Genomic DNA, 17,956 nt, shown 5'->3' on the forward strand with positions numbered 1-17,956 from the left:
CACCTCTCTGGGGTTGGGTATTCCCAGCTGTACAGTGGAAGTGAAACGAGGTAGCCCCAAGCAAGCCTCAGCCTTGCCAGGCCAGAGCAGGCCCTGACCAAGCACTGTCTGCCCCATCCCTCTGGCATGGAGAGCAGCCCACACACATACTTTTTCATGCTTAACACCACAAACCATACCCATTTTACAGACGCAGGGGAAAGAAAAAAAAGGCTGGAAAAAAGTAGGTGGGGGAAATTTGCCCAGAGTTCACCATGAGTTCCTGCCCTGAAGCCCAGGGCTTGGACTTCCTCCTTCAGAGGATCCATCCCCCTGGTCCCAGAGGGTCTAAGTGTCCTGGGCTGTGTCCACTGGCCTCCCCAACCTGTCTCCCCTTTGAAGTGGCTGCACATCGGGGCTCGCGGAGGAGGCGAGCTCAGCCAGAACCGCGAGGAGACAGCGCCCTCTTGTGGCTACTGCATAGAGCAACGTTGGAAGCGCTGATGTCACAAGGGCTGCACCCTGACCGCGCCTAGCCAAGGTCGTGCACTCCTTGGCACCCCTAACAGTCCTCCGGTCCAAGGCCTCTCAGAATCCCACCATCTCAGTCTGTCAAGAAACCTAAGCGGCGTCTGAAGCAACATCTTCTTTGCACAGAGGAGTTAGCTGAACCCAGAGTGTAGACAGGTCAAGGTCACACACAGAATTATTCACACCACCTGCCCCTCCGTTTCCACTCCAGCAGGAAGCTCCGGAGGCATAAGCCCTACCCCTGACCCACCCTGGTCCCCTCCGCTCTCAGCACCCCAACAGGCACCTGGCAGGGTGACAGTAATGGCACCTGGATTCTAGAAGGCCTTGTGGCCTTGTACAAGTTACTTAACTTGTCCATGTCTCAATTTCCTCCTAGGTGGAATGTAGAAAGTAGTAGCAGCTGGGCACTTTCAAAAGTGTATGTAGAGCCCGGTGCAGTGGCCTAGTGGTTAAAATCCTCGCCTTGCAGTGTTGGGATCCCATATGGGTACCGGTTCATGTCTCAGCTGCTCTACTTCCCATCCAGCTCCCTGCTTGTGTCCTGGGAAAGCAGTCGAGGATGGCCCCAAAGCCTTGGGACCCTGCACCCGCGTGAGAGACCCAGGGGGAGTTTCTGGTTCCTGGGTTCGAATTGGTTCAGCTCCAGCCATTGTGGCCACTTGGGGAGTGAACCAAGCAGACAGATCTTTCTCCCTGTCTTGCCTCCTCTCTGTATATCTGACTTCCCAAGAAAAAAATAGATGAATCTTAGAAACAAAAAAGAGAGGGGAAATGGGATGTTACATGTACTGATTCACCCTGGAGCCCCTGCCTACAAGAGCTAGGACTATGCCAGGAACCCAGGCTGGGCCTTCCCATGGCAGCCATGGCTGCCATCCCCCGAGCCTCCCAGAGAGGGCACCAGAAACTGAAGCTGGAAACCAGGCTGGGATTCGAGCCCAATCACCAGCCAGGGCTCTGACCCTTGGTAGAGGTTTGGCAGACTGGATAAGTAAGTGGATGGCAGGAAGGAAGGATGGGAAAGGCCGAGCGGCAGAACAGCGGATCACGTAGCAGGAAGAGAAAAGGAGTATGGAAGAGTTTCCACTGATTTAGTAATTAGGGATTTGGGGGATGGGGATACGGCACAGCACGTTAAGCCACTGTCCGCTTTGCCAGCATCCTCTATAGGCACCGGCTTGAATCCCAGCCTCTCCACTTTGATCCTCTTTCCTGCTAATGAGCCCAGGAAATCAGCATACGACGGCCCAAGTGCTTAAACCCCACATGGAGACCTGGATGGAATCCCTGGCTCCTGGCCCAGTTCTGGCCGTTGCGGCCCTTCCAGATAGAAGCAGTCTCTGTTTTTAACTCTTCCTTTCAAATAAATACATAAACATTTTTCAAAGAGTCGTTCAGCAATGCTGCACCTGGGGAGCAACATGGTCATCCTGCCCGACCCCAGAGATGGATTCTGTTCCGTGAGGCTAGAAGCAGCGGGTAAGAACACCTGCCCAGGTGCTGTGAGAGTCACACCGCAACAGGGCTGACATGCACAGCCACTTCCACCTGACACATGCCACATCCATGCCATCTCCCCACTCCACCTGCAGGAGCACAGCCAGCACGGGGCGGGGGGGATGCTAATAGGAATGCCAGTGGCGGTGGCTCCCGGCACCTGTGCCACATGCCTTCCCCACCTCGTCCTCACCGAGCCTGGCACTCAGTCGCCCTCACCGCCTTCACCAGGGGAAAGTCAGGCAACTGCAGGACCCCGGGCTGGCCCATGAGCCATGCCGCCTCCAGCTGCTGAAGTCTCCGAGTGGGTGTGAGGCAAAGGGCAGAGGTGGGGGCGGGGCGAGGAGATTACTAGCACTAACTTGGCTTACCTGGATGCTCTGTGATGACGTAACATTAGCCATGTCCCCTTGGTACTGCACAGTTCTTGGAACCTATTCACATGACAGCCCAAGTCCTCCAGGGCACCCTGGGCAGGGGTGGGCACTGGGCACAGCAGTCAGCCTGCTCTTTACGGCACACTCACCCCGTCAGAATGCCTGGTTTGAGTCCCAGCTACTCTGGTCCTGTTCAGTTCCCTGCCAAGACACACCTTCTTACTAACGGGCAGCAGGGAATGGCCTAAGTCACCCGCGTGGGCGATCTGGACGGAGTTCCGGGCTCCTGGCTGCAGTCTGACCCAGCCCTGGCAGATGCAGGCATTTGGGGAGAGAAGATACAAGATACAAGATCTGGATACAAGATCTTTTCCCTGCTCCACCTCCCGCCTTCTCCCATCTTTCAAACAGCTAAAAAGGGGAGGGGGCGAGGAGGGTGTAAGGCGGGGATTCCTATAACTTCATAAAGCTGCCAAGCGCTTCCAGGAATCCCCCCAGCTCGGACAGTTGGTAGATGATTTTGTCATCATGACCATCGTGACCATTTCTGAGCCAGCGCTCTTGACCACACCGGGGCCTCTCGGGGGGCCTCGGCGATGTGGCGCGGGTGGTGTTCAGAGAGCGGCCACCAGCCTTGACGGGCGGGAGGAGAGAGAGCAAGTGATGGGGGACGCGGTGCTGACGACAAGCCCAACGCTGACACGAGAGGGCGCTCCTGGCCAAGGAACCGGCTGCTGGGCCCCCCGGCGGGGTGGGCGCCTGGGCTCCCCGACCCCCGGGATCCTGGGGTCCGCCTACCCGAACCCAGGAACGAGCGGTTCCCTGGAATTTGCGTCGCGGCGTGCCCAGTCAGCGGAGTCCAAACGGCTTGAGATAGCTTGGGTCCCAGCAGCTTTTTCTGGGTTTGCTGGTGGCTTCTGATGGGACGGGTCCAGTGTCGCCGGCTTTCTGTGCGTGGGAGCAGGTCAGGTGAAATACAGGACTCCAGGGACATTTGCATTCCAGTCCAGGGGAACGGTTTGCGACCATAAACGTGCCCCCAACTACTGTGAGGGGCACAGAGACACCACAACCGAGTCGGATTCACCTGGGCAGCAGCTGCATCGGTGAACCAGGACGCTGCGACTCCCACTCTGACTTCACTTGCCGCACCCCAATGTGGTGCCCTCCCTGGGGGTCCCTCTGTCAACAGGAGGGCAGGGACAGAAAAAAAAAAAGCTGAATTCCTCGGCCTCGGAGGCAAGCGGCCATTGAACTGCGACCCAAGCATCCAGGACAACCGGCTGCGCGCGGGAACCTGGAGGTCAAAAATTCCGACCACCAGTCAGCTGGCTCTAGCAAGGCGGGCTGTGCGTCTTTGGGGAAATGATTCGCCCTCTCTGAGCCTGGGTGTTCCCGCTAAGGATAGAAGAAGAAGAATAGCCACGCAGTAGGATTGTTGCTAGGATTAAATGAGATGCTGCGAGCCAGGCATTGGGGACACTCCTCAACAGCTCTTGTATGCAGTGTGACCCCCTTCCTGCCTTCGGGAAAAGACAGGCCCCAAGCCCAGACAGGGAGCTGCCACCGTTGGGGGCGGCTCAGCAGGCAGAGCCCCAGTCCCAGGGCTCCAGGTGGAAGTCTGTGGCATTAGGCTCCAGTGAGGGAGAGCGACCCAGGCCATGGGGATCCTGTTCACACACTGGTCTGTCCCACGCCAGCTGGTACAACCACATCCCTCTGTTGTTGGTAAAGTTTGACTCTTCTGGTCTTTCTCACCAATGCAGTGGTGTGTATCCACCCCGTTTCCTCCACAAGGTTGCCATAGCCAGACATGGAGTTGAGCCCACGGCCCCTGGTGCCCCCATGGTCCAGAGGGTGGTAAAGGTGAAACTCAAGTGGATCCCCGCTGTCAACACTCATGGGAAGCCGGAGAGAGATCTCCAGCAGGCAGGTGGGAGAAGCCCTGATTCAAGGGAGTGACCACTGACCTGGGTCCTTCAGGAAGAGGGAGGGAGAAGAGGAGGTGGGAAAGGCCTTTCACAAAGAATAGCATGTGCCACATCCCGGAGCCAACAAGGATACCTAGGGCGTCCTCTGCCAGGCCCACACTAGGTTGCGTCTGGATAAACCGAATGCCACTCCCCTCTCCAGGCTTCAGGAAGTAGCAGGCACCTTGCAGCAGGATGGCGCCCGCAGATGACAGCGATGGCATCACAGACGGTTATGTCACCCAACCTGACTGCCAGGATGACTCAAGACCCTGTAGGTCTCCGGCAGCCCAGCTGGATCTGTGCTTTGTGGTGCTTTGGATACGAGTCACACAGTCTCAGGGAACAAGCCAGCAGTGAAAGTCAGGTGTCATGGATGCAGCCTGAGTGTCTTCCCTAGTCTCCCCCACCCCACTCCACCCCGGCCCACCTCGGGAGTTTGATACCGAAGCAGGCTTCAAATCGCTCCTGGGTCAGAGGTGGGCGGCCCCGCCCTTCGCAGCTGCTGGGTTGCAGTGGCTTCTCCAGCCCATTTGCGCTTGCTTGGATTTTCCCCTGAAGGTCATTACCACCAAGATCATTGACAACACTGCACCTCTGGGAAGCCTGGGGCATCTGCCAGTTATTGGATGATATTTCTCCCAGAGTCCTTAGGGAACCTCTGTGGTGTGGACGTCAGGCAGCTGGAATAGCTGTGCTGCTGGAGACACGGGTGTGATCGCTCCCTGGCAGCCCCCAGTGCAGCAGGTGCGCTGCCCCCTCTTTGATGGGCAGGCATCCCCTCCCCTGCACACACGCACACACACTCCTGAGGAAAGGCAGCTGAGCAGAGAGCAGAGCTGCCATCCTGTGTCTTCATGATTCAATCCTGGCAACCCCACATCCTTCTCACTGCCCCCTCCCAGCCCAATGCCTCCCACCTCCCCCTGCCAGGTGCTGCAAGCAGGTCCCAACCATGCCACCACAGCCTGGCCCACACCACAGTAACAACCCCTGACTCCTCCCTGCTCTTCAGCCCTCTCGCCCTCCTGTGCCCCTCTGTGTCCACTCTCTCCACCATACTGGTCCACACTGTCCACTCGAGTCTGACAAGCATCCTGACCCCCTAGCTATCCATCAGCCAGCCTGCTGCCTATCCTACTGCTACCATTTGCTGCTCTAAGCTAGAGTGATCATTCCACAGTCAGAATACAGTCTCCCTGCCCAAAGCGCTCCCACTCATCCACTCATTCATCTCTTCAAACAGCATTGCACTGAAATTCTTCCAGGTCTCCCAGTTGGTACCAGGAGCCCAAACGCTTGGGTCATCCTCCATTGGTTTCCCAGGCACATCAGCAGAGATCTGGGTCAGAGGCAGAGTGGGGAGAGCATGATCGAACACCCACATGTGATGTTGGCATCACAGGTGGCAGCAATGCCTGCCTCTCTCCCCATGGGCAAGGGGAACACGTGGGTTCAGCTCTGGAATCACCTCTCAACTCCGGCCTCAGTGAAAGAAGCCCACCTCACATGTGTGACATGTATGTAGCTGTGCTGCCACACATGAAAAACGTTCCTCTTTTCCACCTTGCTTTGTGGGTAGAACTGCAGGATGGATGGAAAAAGACTCGCAGCCCAAGGTCACACAGTAAGTTAGGGAGAGTGACCTCCCAGGCTAGGGACCTGCCTCCCTGAGAGAGCCCCAGTGGAGTGGAAGGTCCTGTTGGGGTGGCTATAGCTCAGTGGCTGAGCACGAGGGTCAGGGAGACGCACTTGGCCATGAGTTCTGAACCCCTCACTGACTTGCTTTGTGCACATTTCTGAATCTCCCCACTACCCATTCTCTTGTCTCTAGGATGCTGTGGAAACTGCTGAGGCGTCTGCAGAGCCCTTTCCCGTGGAGGGCGGTGCTGGCATGTCACGGGAAGAAGGCACACATCAGTGCAGTCGATGTCATGCTAAGATACAATTACAAGCCCCCTGACTGTGCAGATCTGTGCTGTTGCCGGCCGAGGAGCCCATGGCACTGGAGGGAATGCAGTGGCAGGGATGGGGGTCTTGACAGGATGCCTCTCCAGCAGCCTCAATGACAAACCATGGTCTGAGTCTTATACTGTCATCACATTAATCTGTTTCTAACAATAAGCCACATGTATAGAAAAGAAACCTTGAGTCACTCTCAGGTGTCAACTTTGTATGATTGTTTTAAGTTTTGATAAAGAAATGTAATCAGACCGATGGTGTGTTTGGCCTGGGGTGAGCTTTCAGGGAACGGATGTGGATACGAAAAATGGCGGGTCGTGGACACTGAGGACAGAGACAGCAAAAAGTGATGATGTGAATGCAACCTTCATTTACCAGACTCCCAGCATTTAGTACTGTACCTGGGACCTACCAGTTCAACCAGGGAATGAATAAGTACGTAATCAGGATAGAAATATAAGCAGCAAGAAGGAGAAATGCTTATGGGATTAATGATAAATACAAGGGTTGGGGGCTGGCGTTGTGTCGCAGCGAGTGAGGCTAGCAGCTGTTATTACACCGGCATCCCACATCACAGCACTCACAGGCGTCCTGGCGGCTCCATTTCCACCTGACGCCCTGCCAACGAGCCTGGGAAGCAGCAGAGCAGGGCCCGAGGGCTTCCGTCCCTGCGCCCATGTGGGAGACCCGGATGAAGCTCCTAACTTCAACCTAACGCAGCTCCAGCCATTGTGGCCATCTAGGGAGGAAGATTTTTTTTTTTTCCTCTCTCATCTTCTATAATTTTGCCTTTCAAGAACGAATAAATCTTTTTTCTTAAATGCTTATTCTGAAAACAACTGTATGGACACCAAAATCTTTTGCACCAAAATCAACTTATGCTTTCACTTCAATTTCCACAAATTTCTTGATGAACCTGCATACATGACTGTATGCATAATATGAAGGCTTTTGTTTGCTTGTTTTTACCAAACTCTTTGGAAAAATGCATCCTCCTTGCAATTGGCAGGTCCCTGGCCAGTGACTTGTGGGTTCTGCTGTGGGGGTAGCACGGTGGGACCGAGTCCACCAGGTGTCTGTCCTCCAGGGACTCACATTGCAAGAAGGGGACACAGAGAGGCGTGACTAAATGCGCAGTGTGCTGGAATACATGCCCCAGGAAAAGGACAGGCAGGGTAGGGGCGCAGCATCAGGGACAAGTGAGCCGCCAAGCTGCTATTAGAAGTGGCGAGACGCCTCTCCAACAGATGACACGGGCGGAGCCATAAAGGAAGCCATGCGGGTATCTAAAGCGAGAGATTTCCACCCTTGGAAACGGTTGAAAAGAGAACCAATGCGTTTCATCCAGCACTTAGGCCTCGTTTCCAATCGACTGAAACAAAATCCGCTTTGTAGTCCAGCACCTAAGAGTTGAGCAGAAATGTGCTCCACATGAAAGGCAGACCTCGCCTTAATCTGTTCTTGTTGTTGTTGAAATCTTAAGTCCCTCCTTTCTCCAAGCGCTCAGAACATGCCGAGAAAGAGATGGTTTCGAGACGCACTTCCAAATAGGAAAAAAAAAAGCAAAACAAAACCAGAAAAGCCCAGCCATGATAATGGCCTCCAAAGAAATAACTTGAAATTGTGAGTGCGCAGCTTGATGAGATTAAACAGTTGGAGGCAAATGACGCCGGCCCCAAAGTGGAAAATATTCATATAAGCCATTACACAAATCCCAGGTTGTAACACATCAGACCCAGGGATCTCCTGTGGGGGGAGTAGTCATTTATTTACTGGCCAAATATTATTGGACACTCACTCCTTTGTAAGGCTGAGCGTTTGTGGCAGGAGAGCTGAACTGAAGCCAGATCTGCCCCCAAGGCACTCGGATCTGGCCCCCTGATCTGTTACGTTTTTCTTTAATCTTTCATTCCATTTTTTTTCTGCTCACCTTCTACTTCTAGTCTTCCTGCCCAATAGGCCTTGTTCTCAGGTTTTCTGTCCAATGTACATACATTAATAAATGTACATACATTAATAAATGTATGTACATACATTAATGTACATACATTAATAAATGTATGTACATTGTAAGTGTTTTTCTATACATTCGTATGAACAACTCTGGCATACATATATGTAATGCACCTGATGATATAGTGTCGCAATTTGACTCTAGATTTATTGTCCTGATGAATGTAGATTACTCCTCCTCTTCTGACTGCTACAACGTCTTCTTTTGTTCACACTCATTGTATTTTGTAAAATTGAAGAACATTCATGTTATGTTTAACTTTTCTATCACAGTGTTGCAATAAACATCCTTACATACATTTTCATGGCATCTGAAGCCAAGAATTTCTCTGAGATTCATATGATCTAATGGGACTTACAGTATACAGTGGTGTGCACCGGATTCTGTTAGGTATTCCCTAAATACCTGCAGGCTGCCCTCCAAATTGATTGCACCAACTTTCACTACCCCCCGCAGTGCACAAGGCCTTCATTTTCCCATCATACTTGGTAGTTCGATATTATTCCATGTTTTATTTTTGGGTATTAAAGCAATATCCATTTCTCAACTTATTTTGCATTTCCATGATTATCAGTAAGGCTAAGTATTTTTGTACCAGCCATTGTAGTCTTTTCCACGATTTGCTAACTCATAAACTTAATATTTTTATATATCATTCTACTCTTTTTTTCTGGTTCTGTGTATGTCAGATACTAGTTGCAGTTATATATTACTAAAAATACATAATCCCAATCTAATTGCCAATTAGCTATTCTTTAAAAGATTTGTTTATTTTTCTTGGAAAGGCAAATTTATGGAGTAAAACAGAGACAGAGCAAGATCTTCCACTCACAGCTTCACTCCCCAAGGGCTCCATTGGCCAGAGATGAGATGATCTGAAGCCAGGAACCAGGAGCTTCTTCCAGGTCATCCACGCAGGTACAAGGTCCCAAGGACTAGAGTCATCCTCTGCTGCTTTCCCAGGCCACAAGCAGAGAGCTGGGTGGGAAGCGGAGCAGCCAGGACACCAATCAGCTCCCATTTGGGATGAGGGCACTTGTAGGCAGAGGATTAGCCACTTGAGCCGTTGTGTCGGCAGCACCAGTTAACTTTGTCTGTGGTGTTTCTTCACCGTACAGTAACAATTGCTGTCTCTTCTTACCTGAACGAAACAAAAAAACTGGACACATAACTGTTATCTGGATAAAGGCTACACTTCCCAGCACACCTTACCAATGTGGTCATGTGACCATGTCCTGCCGTGAGACAACAACTCTCCTTAGATCCATGAGAGAAATAAGGTTATGGAGTACACCAGGGCCCCCCAGCCTGGAGACGACAGGCTGCTGCTGGGACTGACACTGCAGACCAGCCCTGCACAGAAACCTCACCTGTCATCAATGAGCTTTAGCCGTTCTTGCTAGCTTATGTTTCAGCCCACAGCACACGCACATTCGAATTTCCCCACATTCTGACCAATACTTAGCGTTTTTTGGTGTTTGGTAGGAGCCATCTGACAGACATGAAGGGGCCTCTCGTTGTAGTTTCAGTTTCTTTTCCTAACACTGAACATCTTTTCATGTGCTTGTTGCCCATTTGAATATCTTCTTTAGAGTAATATCTGTCCAAGTCACTTGCTCATTTTTTAAAAACTAGATTGTTTATCTTTTGGATGAGTCTTAAGGGTCCTCTATATATTTGAATAGCAGCGCCTTTAGCAGCGCCTTAGCTGATACGTGGTTTGCAAATGCTTTCCTCAATCCTATGTATGCACTGTCTTTCCACATTGAATATTGTCTTTGGCTGCATAAAATTTTAAAAGTTTTGTGAAGTTCAAAAGTGAACATTTTTTCTTTCGTTGTCTATGCCTTTGGTGTCATATCTTAAAAAACCATCGCCAAATTCAATATTGTGAAGCTTTCGCCCCTGCGTTTTTCTGAGACTTTTACGGCTTTAGGCCTGACGTTTTTGTCTTCTACAGAGTTGGGGTTGATTTTTGTATGTGGTGTTGTTGTGCCAGATTTTGAAATCCCCAGATAATCATCAAGTCTGAAGTCAGTGCTAAGGCATAAAGGTGATTTATTCAGGTTAGCCTAGGTCTCCCAGCCCATGCTCGGCAGGGGAGGGGCAGCCGCAGCCGAGGCTGCTCAGGGAGGACAAAAAGAGAAGGAAGTCCGAGCCAGAGAGAGCCCAAGCCCCCGGTTCTTATACATTTCAGGCTATTAATTATACAGTCATTATTTAGCAGGCTTCTATTGGTGGGTTTGAAACAAGCAACTTTCAAAAAGTACAAATTGATGGGCTATAGGGCGGTGAATCTTATCAAACACCAGGTACCCCCTTCCTGAGGAGTGGTCTGCCTACGTGACCTGCCAGGTGTCCTGCCAGGTGTCACGTAGACTATCAGGCCTGGAGTTCACACAGCCCCCAGCCAAGCCATTAAGGCAGAATCACAAAGGGCAGAAAGCATCCAGGTTCTTCAGTGTTAGGTAAGGATACATTCCCACTCCTTTCATAGGGACTTCCAGTTTTCCCAGCACCATTTGTTGAAAAGGCCGTGCTTTGCTCCCATTAAATGCCTCCTCATTCACAATCACTGGGCCATTCTGCAAAGGTTCCTTTCTGGGCTCCCTACTCCGTTCTGTGGGTCTGTATGTGTGACTTTGTACCAATATCACACTGCTTTTATTTTTGTAGCATATAGTAAATTCTGAAATCGGGAGCAAGGGGCCTCCAGCTTGGTTCTTTTGCAGGGTCATTTTGACTGTTTAGAGATCCCTTGATATTCCATGTATGTTATAAAATGGGCTTTTCTATTTCCACAAAACAAAAAATCATGGATTGAGATTGCATTAAATCTGTAGATGGCATGGATAGCACATTTTCACAACATCAAGGTTGTCAGTCCATGAACTTGGGATGGGTTCCCATTTATTTATGCCTCTTGTCATTTCAGTAATATTTTATAGTTGTACTTCACTTCCTTGATTAATTCCTAAGAATTGTATCCTATTATAAATTAAATTGCTCTCCTAGTTTCCTTGTGAGATTGTTCATTTACATCAGTATATAGAAACCCAAGTGGGTTTTGTGCGTTAACTTCGTGTCCTGCTGTTTTTCTGAATTCATTCATTAACACCAGCAGTTTTTCCTGTAGAATCTTTAGAATCTACATACAAACAGATCTGCAAACAGGGATAATTGTACCTCTTCCTCTCCAATTTGGACGCCTTGTAGAGCTTCTTGCCTAATTGCTCTGATGAGAACTCCCAGGACCACTTGAACAGAAGTGTCCAAAGTGGGCACCGCTACCTTGCTCCCCGTGTGAGGAGGAAAGCGTTCAGCCCTTCGTCATCGGCGCAATTTTACTGTGTTCAGTAGCTCACCTTATTCTGAACCTGTAAAGTGTTTCTGTCATGAAAAGGTGTTGAATTGTGTCAACTGATTTTTCTGCATCGGTTGAGACAATCATGTTTCCCCCCCTTTATTCTGTTCCTACGGCTCATTACATTGGTTGCTTTCTGTTGGTTGAACTATTAGTCCATTCCAGGAATAAAGCCCATTTCATCACTGTGTGACATTTTTTCACTTTGTTACTGAATTTGTTTGGCCATCATTTTGAGGATGATTTTCACATGAATATTCATGATATTGGACTATAGTTTTCTGGTTTAGTATCAGTGTAACGTGAATTGGATTAAGAATAACTAGTCAGTAAAGTGAGTTAGGGAGTTTTGCCTCCTCTTCAGTTTTGGATAACTTTGAGAATTGGTTTCTAGGGGTTTGTTTGTTTTTTGCTTTTTTAAAGATTTATTTATCTTTATTGGAAAGCCACAGAGATAAGAAACAGAGAGAAATGTCCTCCATTTGCTGGTTCACTCCCCAAATGACTGCAATAACTGGAACTGAGCCAATCCAAAGCCAGGAGCCAGGAGCCAGGAGCCTCCTCCAGGTCCCCCATGCAGGTACAGAGTCCCATTATTATATTTCTCTATAATTGGCAGTAATGTCCCAACTTCCACTTCTGATTTTACTACCTTGGATCTCCACTCCTTTTGCTTTAGTTCATTTAGCTAAAAATTTTTTTCAATTTTGCTGATCTTTTCATAGAACCAGCTTTTGATTTTATTGATTTTTCTCTATTTTTCTATTCTGTATTTCATGTACTTCTGCTCTAATTTTCATTATTTACTTCCTTCCACTAGCTTTGGGTTTAGCTTGTTCTTTTCCTAGTTTCTTAAACTATAAATGTAGCTCGTTGATTTGAGATCTTCCATTTGCTTCACGTGAACATTTATAGCTACAAATTGCCGTCTTCTTAGCACTTTTGCTAAGTTCCACAAGTCTTGGTAGTTTGGATTTTCCTTTTCATTCACATATTTTATAATGTTTATTCTGGTTTCTTCTTCGCTCCACTGGCTGTTTACGAGTGTGTTGCTTGGTCTAGGCTGCTGCACTGCATGCGAGAAGGGAGGCTAGGCACGATGGCCTAGAAGTTCTCCAGGCCAGGCCACTGACAGAGGCTGGCGAGTTGATGCTACAAGCTAATTCTCTGCCCTGTGGTGCCAGCATTCCAACTGGATATTGCTTTATGTCCCAGCTGCTCCACTTCTGATCCAGCTCCCTGCTTATGGCTTGGGAAGGCAGCAGAGGATGGTCCGAGCTCTTGGGACCCTGCACCCACATGAAAGACCGAAATGAAGCTCCTAGCTCCCAGCTTTAAATCAGCTCAGCTTCAGCCATTGAGGACATCTGGGGAGTGAACCAGCAGATGGAAGCTCTCCATCTCTCCTTCTCTCTATAATCTCTATCAAATAAAAATAAATGTCCTCCTGCCACTATGGCAGGGGGTAAGGGTCCTTTCTATCTCAGAGCCCCCTTGAGAAAGGAGTCTCCTTTCTCAACTTTTCTAATAAATCTTGCTTTAAAACTAACCCCCCCAAAAAAAAACTAAACTAAAAAAAAGTCTTCTAAAATAAAGTTAAAATTTTTTTAAGTATGTTATTTTCTGAAAGTTTGTGAACTTTCAGGTTTACTTTTTTCTTTTAATATTGACTTGAGCCATCCTCCACTGATTTCTCAGGCTATAAGCAAGGAGCTGGATGGGAAGTGGAGCAGCCAGAACACTAACTATCACCCATATGGGATGTTGGTGTCACACCACATTGCCTGACCTGCCAATTCATCATTTTGAAAAATACTCCCAGCCAACTAGGAACTAGAGATGAGCTTTATTCTATTGATAAGGAACATCTACAACTAACATTCTGCTTAATTGCAAGAAGCTTGAAACTTTCCATTGTGATGAGGAACACAGCAAGGATGTCCCTCTCAGCAATGCTCTCCAAAAGGGTACCAGGAGTTCTAGTTAATGCAATTAAATAAGAACAGGACATAAAGAGGATACAGGTTGTGAAGAATGATATACAGTTGTCATTACTTCTCGGGTCATGTGACTATACAGAACAACTCAAAGAATTAACATAGAAACATCTGGACCTATTAGGCAATTATAGCAAGATCGCAGAGTACGAGGCAAATATGCAAAACTCAGTTTCTTTACCATATTTGAGCACTGAAGAGGCAGAATTAGAAATTTAAAAAACATGCCCCTGGGGTGGGTGCTTGGAGCAACAGCTACGTTGTCACTCGGGACGTGCTCACCCATGTTGGAATACCTGGCTGGAGTCTCAGCTACCCTACCTCTGATCCACCTGCTGAAGCACACAGTGGGGAGCAGTAGGACTGGCTGAAGTATTTGGGTCCCTGCCAACCACGTGGGAGGCTCTCATTGAGTTGCTGACTTTGGATTGGCCCAGGGCCCTGGCTGTTTTAGGTATTTGTGGAGTAAATTAGCAGCTCTCTTTCACTCATTTGTTTTCTCTCTCAGACTCTCACATGTACACCCACCCCTCCCTCTTATTTCAAAGAAAAATGAAGAAAGCAACAAAAGAGATCATTTGCATTAGCACCCATCCTGTGGATCCCCCATCACTCTGCCTTTTAAATAAATAGATAAATTTTAAAAATTTAATCCAGAAAACTCTCTTGTGGAGGTTGACAAATCAATGTTAAAGTTTAAATGGAGAAGTAAAGGACCAAGGCTATCCAGTCAACACTGGAGGAGACCAGAGTTGGAGGATCAACACTACTTGACTTCAAGATAGAACATAAAGCTGCAACGGTCAAGAGAGTGAGGTATTGGCAAAAGAAGAGACAAACATATCAATGGAAGAGAAGAGTCCAGAAACTCACCCCTTAGAAAGAGAATCACTTTAACAGAAAAATCAACACAGTGGAGCAAAGACAGTTTTTCCAATAAATCGTGCTGGACATTTACAAGCAAACCAAAAAATGAATCTAGACACAGAAATTAACCAAAAATGAATCGAAGATGATGGATGTTTGGCCATATAACTCAGACTCCCACATTCCATATTCAGATTTTAATCCCAGCTGCTTCACTTCTGACCCAGCTTCCCAATACTTGCATGGTTGAGAGCAGCAAGTGAGGGTTCAAGTATGTGGGTGTCCCTGCTACTCACGTGGGAGACTCAAATAGGGTTTTAGGCTCCTAATTTTAACCCTAGCCCAACCCCAGCTATTGCAGGCATTTGGGTAATAAACCAATAGTGGAAAAGCCTCCTGCCTCTGTGTGTGTGTGTGTGTGTGTGTGTGTGTGTGTGTGTGTTTCAAATTAAATAAGGTTTTTAAATGACTTAGAGACCTAAACATGAAATGCAAAAGTATGAAACTCCTGGAAAACAACATGAGAGAAATAGGTCTAGTTGATTTTGGTTAAAATGATGAGTTTTTAGATACACCATCAGAACCATAGTCTACGAAAGAAATAATTGACGCTGCTGGCGTCTCTTGGCTCCTGGCTCCTGGCTCCTGACTTCAGATCAGCCCAGCTCTGGCTGTGGTGGCCATTAGGACAGTGAACCAACAGATGGAAGTCAGCTCTATATACTCTTCTCTCTCTTGCTGTAACTCTACCTTTGAAAATGAATAAATCTTAAAAAAAAATTTTAAATTCATTTTGAGAGGGGGAGATACAGAAACGGTCCCTTGAATAAATAGTGGAAAAAATAAAATTAAATAAAAAGGGATATAAAGTAAGGAAAAGTAAAAATAAATAAATATTAGGGGAAAAAAGGAAGTTAAACCAAAGGGCATCGAGACTAAAGACTGCCAGTGAGTGTGTAACACTCAGACACAGTCAAGCCCAGAATCCTCCAAGATGATGACACCCTGTGCACGTCTCTAGTACGAGGGTTAAAAGTGAACACAGTCAGAAATAACTAAAGCTACACGGTAACTTGTTCAGGAATTCCCAATCAAAATTCAGTTTGGCTGACTAGCACATACATGGGAGAGAGGGTTGTAGCACTGTGTATTCACCTGCAGATTGGGCTCACACATCCCTCACTGGAGTGCTTGGGGTCAGCTGTTATCTCTGCCTATACCCCAGCTTCCTGAGAAGGGGTGTGGAAAGCAGTAGAGGATGGCTGCCGTACTGGGGTTCCTGTCACCTACGTGGGAGACTAAGCTGAGGTTCTTGGCTCCTGGCTTGGTCTGGTTCAGCCCTGGCTGTTGCAGGCAGGCATTTGGGGTGAATGAGTTGAACAGAACATGTTTCTGGGTCATTCTGATTTTCAAATATGAAAGAATGACAAGAAAAAAAGGGAGAGAGAGACACAGAGAGAGAGAAAGAGAGAAAAGGAGAGGGAGAGAGGAGAGTCTTTCATTTACTGGTTCACTTCCTATATGGCCACAGTGACCAGGGCTGGGCCAGGTGAAAGCCAGGAGCAAAAAGGTTCATTCAGGTCTCCCACGTGCGTGACAGGGGCCCAAACATCTGGGCCATCTTATGCTGCTTTTCCCAGGCCAGTAGCAGGCAGTTAGGTTAGAAATGCAGCAGCTAGAACTTGAACCAGTATCCGTATAGGACGCCGGCATCCCAGGAGACAACTCAACTTGCCACATCACAATGCCACTTTCATTAATAAATAAATATTTAGAAAATATGGTAAATTTCTGAAGTTTCTGTATGTGACAGAAATTGTTTGCTGATAATGGTGAACTATAAATATGCGTAGGTAAACCTTGCAGTAGTCACAAGGAGACTAAGAAAAAAAAGCTGCACTAAATAAAGAGAAAGAAATGAAAGTTTGATAGCATAGAAAATCATCAGATTGGGGCTGGCACCACGGATCAACAGGCAAATTCTCCACCTGCAAGACATCTGCATCCCATATAGACATCAATTCATGTCCCATGCTCCACTTCCCAGCCAGCTCCCTGCTGTGGCCTCAGAAAGCAGCAGGTCCTTGGGCCCTTCATCCAGGTAAGAAAGCTGGATGCAGCTCCTGGCTCCTGGCTTCAGATCAACTTAGCTCCGACCATTACAGCCATTTGTGGAGTGAATCAGCAGTGGAAGCTAGCGCTCTCTCCGTCTCTCTCTCTCTCTTCCCCACCCCCCTACTCTCTGAAATCTGCCTTTCAAATAAAAATTTTTGCAAAAGAAGTTGTCAGATCACAAAGGGGGTAGATAACAAAACACAAAGAAAGGACCAGTGATGCTCCAAAACAAATTAAATGGCAGAAGTCAGTCCTCACCTGTTAGTAATCAGTCAAATGCAAAGGGACTAAATTCTCCAATGAAAATACCTGGAGTGGCTGAACAGTTTCAAAAACCATGATCCAACTGTACCCTGTCTGCAGGAGACCTGCCTAAGCATTCTGGACACACAGAGGTTGGATGTGAAGGTTGGAAGACGAGAGTTCACTTAAGCACTAAGACTGCAGGAGTTGGCTATATTTATATCTCATACACGAGCCTTCAAAACTGTCACAAGATCTGAATAAGAGCATTATTTCATGAGGAAGGGGCTCAATTCATCAACAGGGTGTAACCATTGAAAATATCTATGCGCCCAACATTGGAGTATCTAAATGCATAAAGCAGATATTAACGGACATGAAAGGAGAAACAGCTAGCAATGCAGTCACAGTCAGGGACTTCAATACTGCAGTGTCACCACCAGATAGACCAGGCAGATGGAAACTCAGTAACAAAATCCCAGATTGGAATTGCACTTTCAACCAAACACACCTAACAGACATAGATAGCATTTTCCAGCAATAGCAGACAATGCGTTTTTCTCCAGCTCATGTGGCATATGCTCCAGGATACCCCATATGATAGTCCACAAAACAAGTCTTAACACATTTAAGAAGATAAAAAAAATCTCACGCCATCAGACCACATTGGTACACAATAAGACATCCATGACAGGAACAATCTTAGAAAATTCACAAATCCTTGGGAATCAAGCAAGATGTGTCAAAGAAAAAATAGAGGATGTTAAAAAATATCTTGAGCTGAACAACAGTGAGAATACAGCATACCAAACCCATGAGAATCACCAAAAAATATTCTAAAAAGGAAAATTACACGATCAATTTCTACCTTAGGAGAGAGAAGTGTTGCAGTATCACCGGTTGAACCCAACAGCAGTCCATAGGGGCACCGGTTCAAGTCCCAGTTGCCCCACTTCTGATCCAGTTCCCTGTTGATGTATTTGGGAAAGCAGCAGAGGATGGCTCAAGCACCTGGGCCCCCCACCCAAGTGACAGCT

This window comes from Ochotona princeps, chromosome 2 (assembly GCF_030435755.1).
Source record: "Ochotona princeps isolate mOchPri1 chromosome 2, mOchPri1.hap1, whole genome shotgun sequence".
In the NCBI taxonomy this organism is placed as follows: domain Eukaryota; kingdom Metazoa; phylum Chordata; class Mammalia; order Lagomorpha; family Ochotonidae; genus Ochotona; species Ochotona princeps.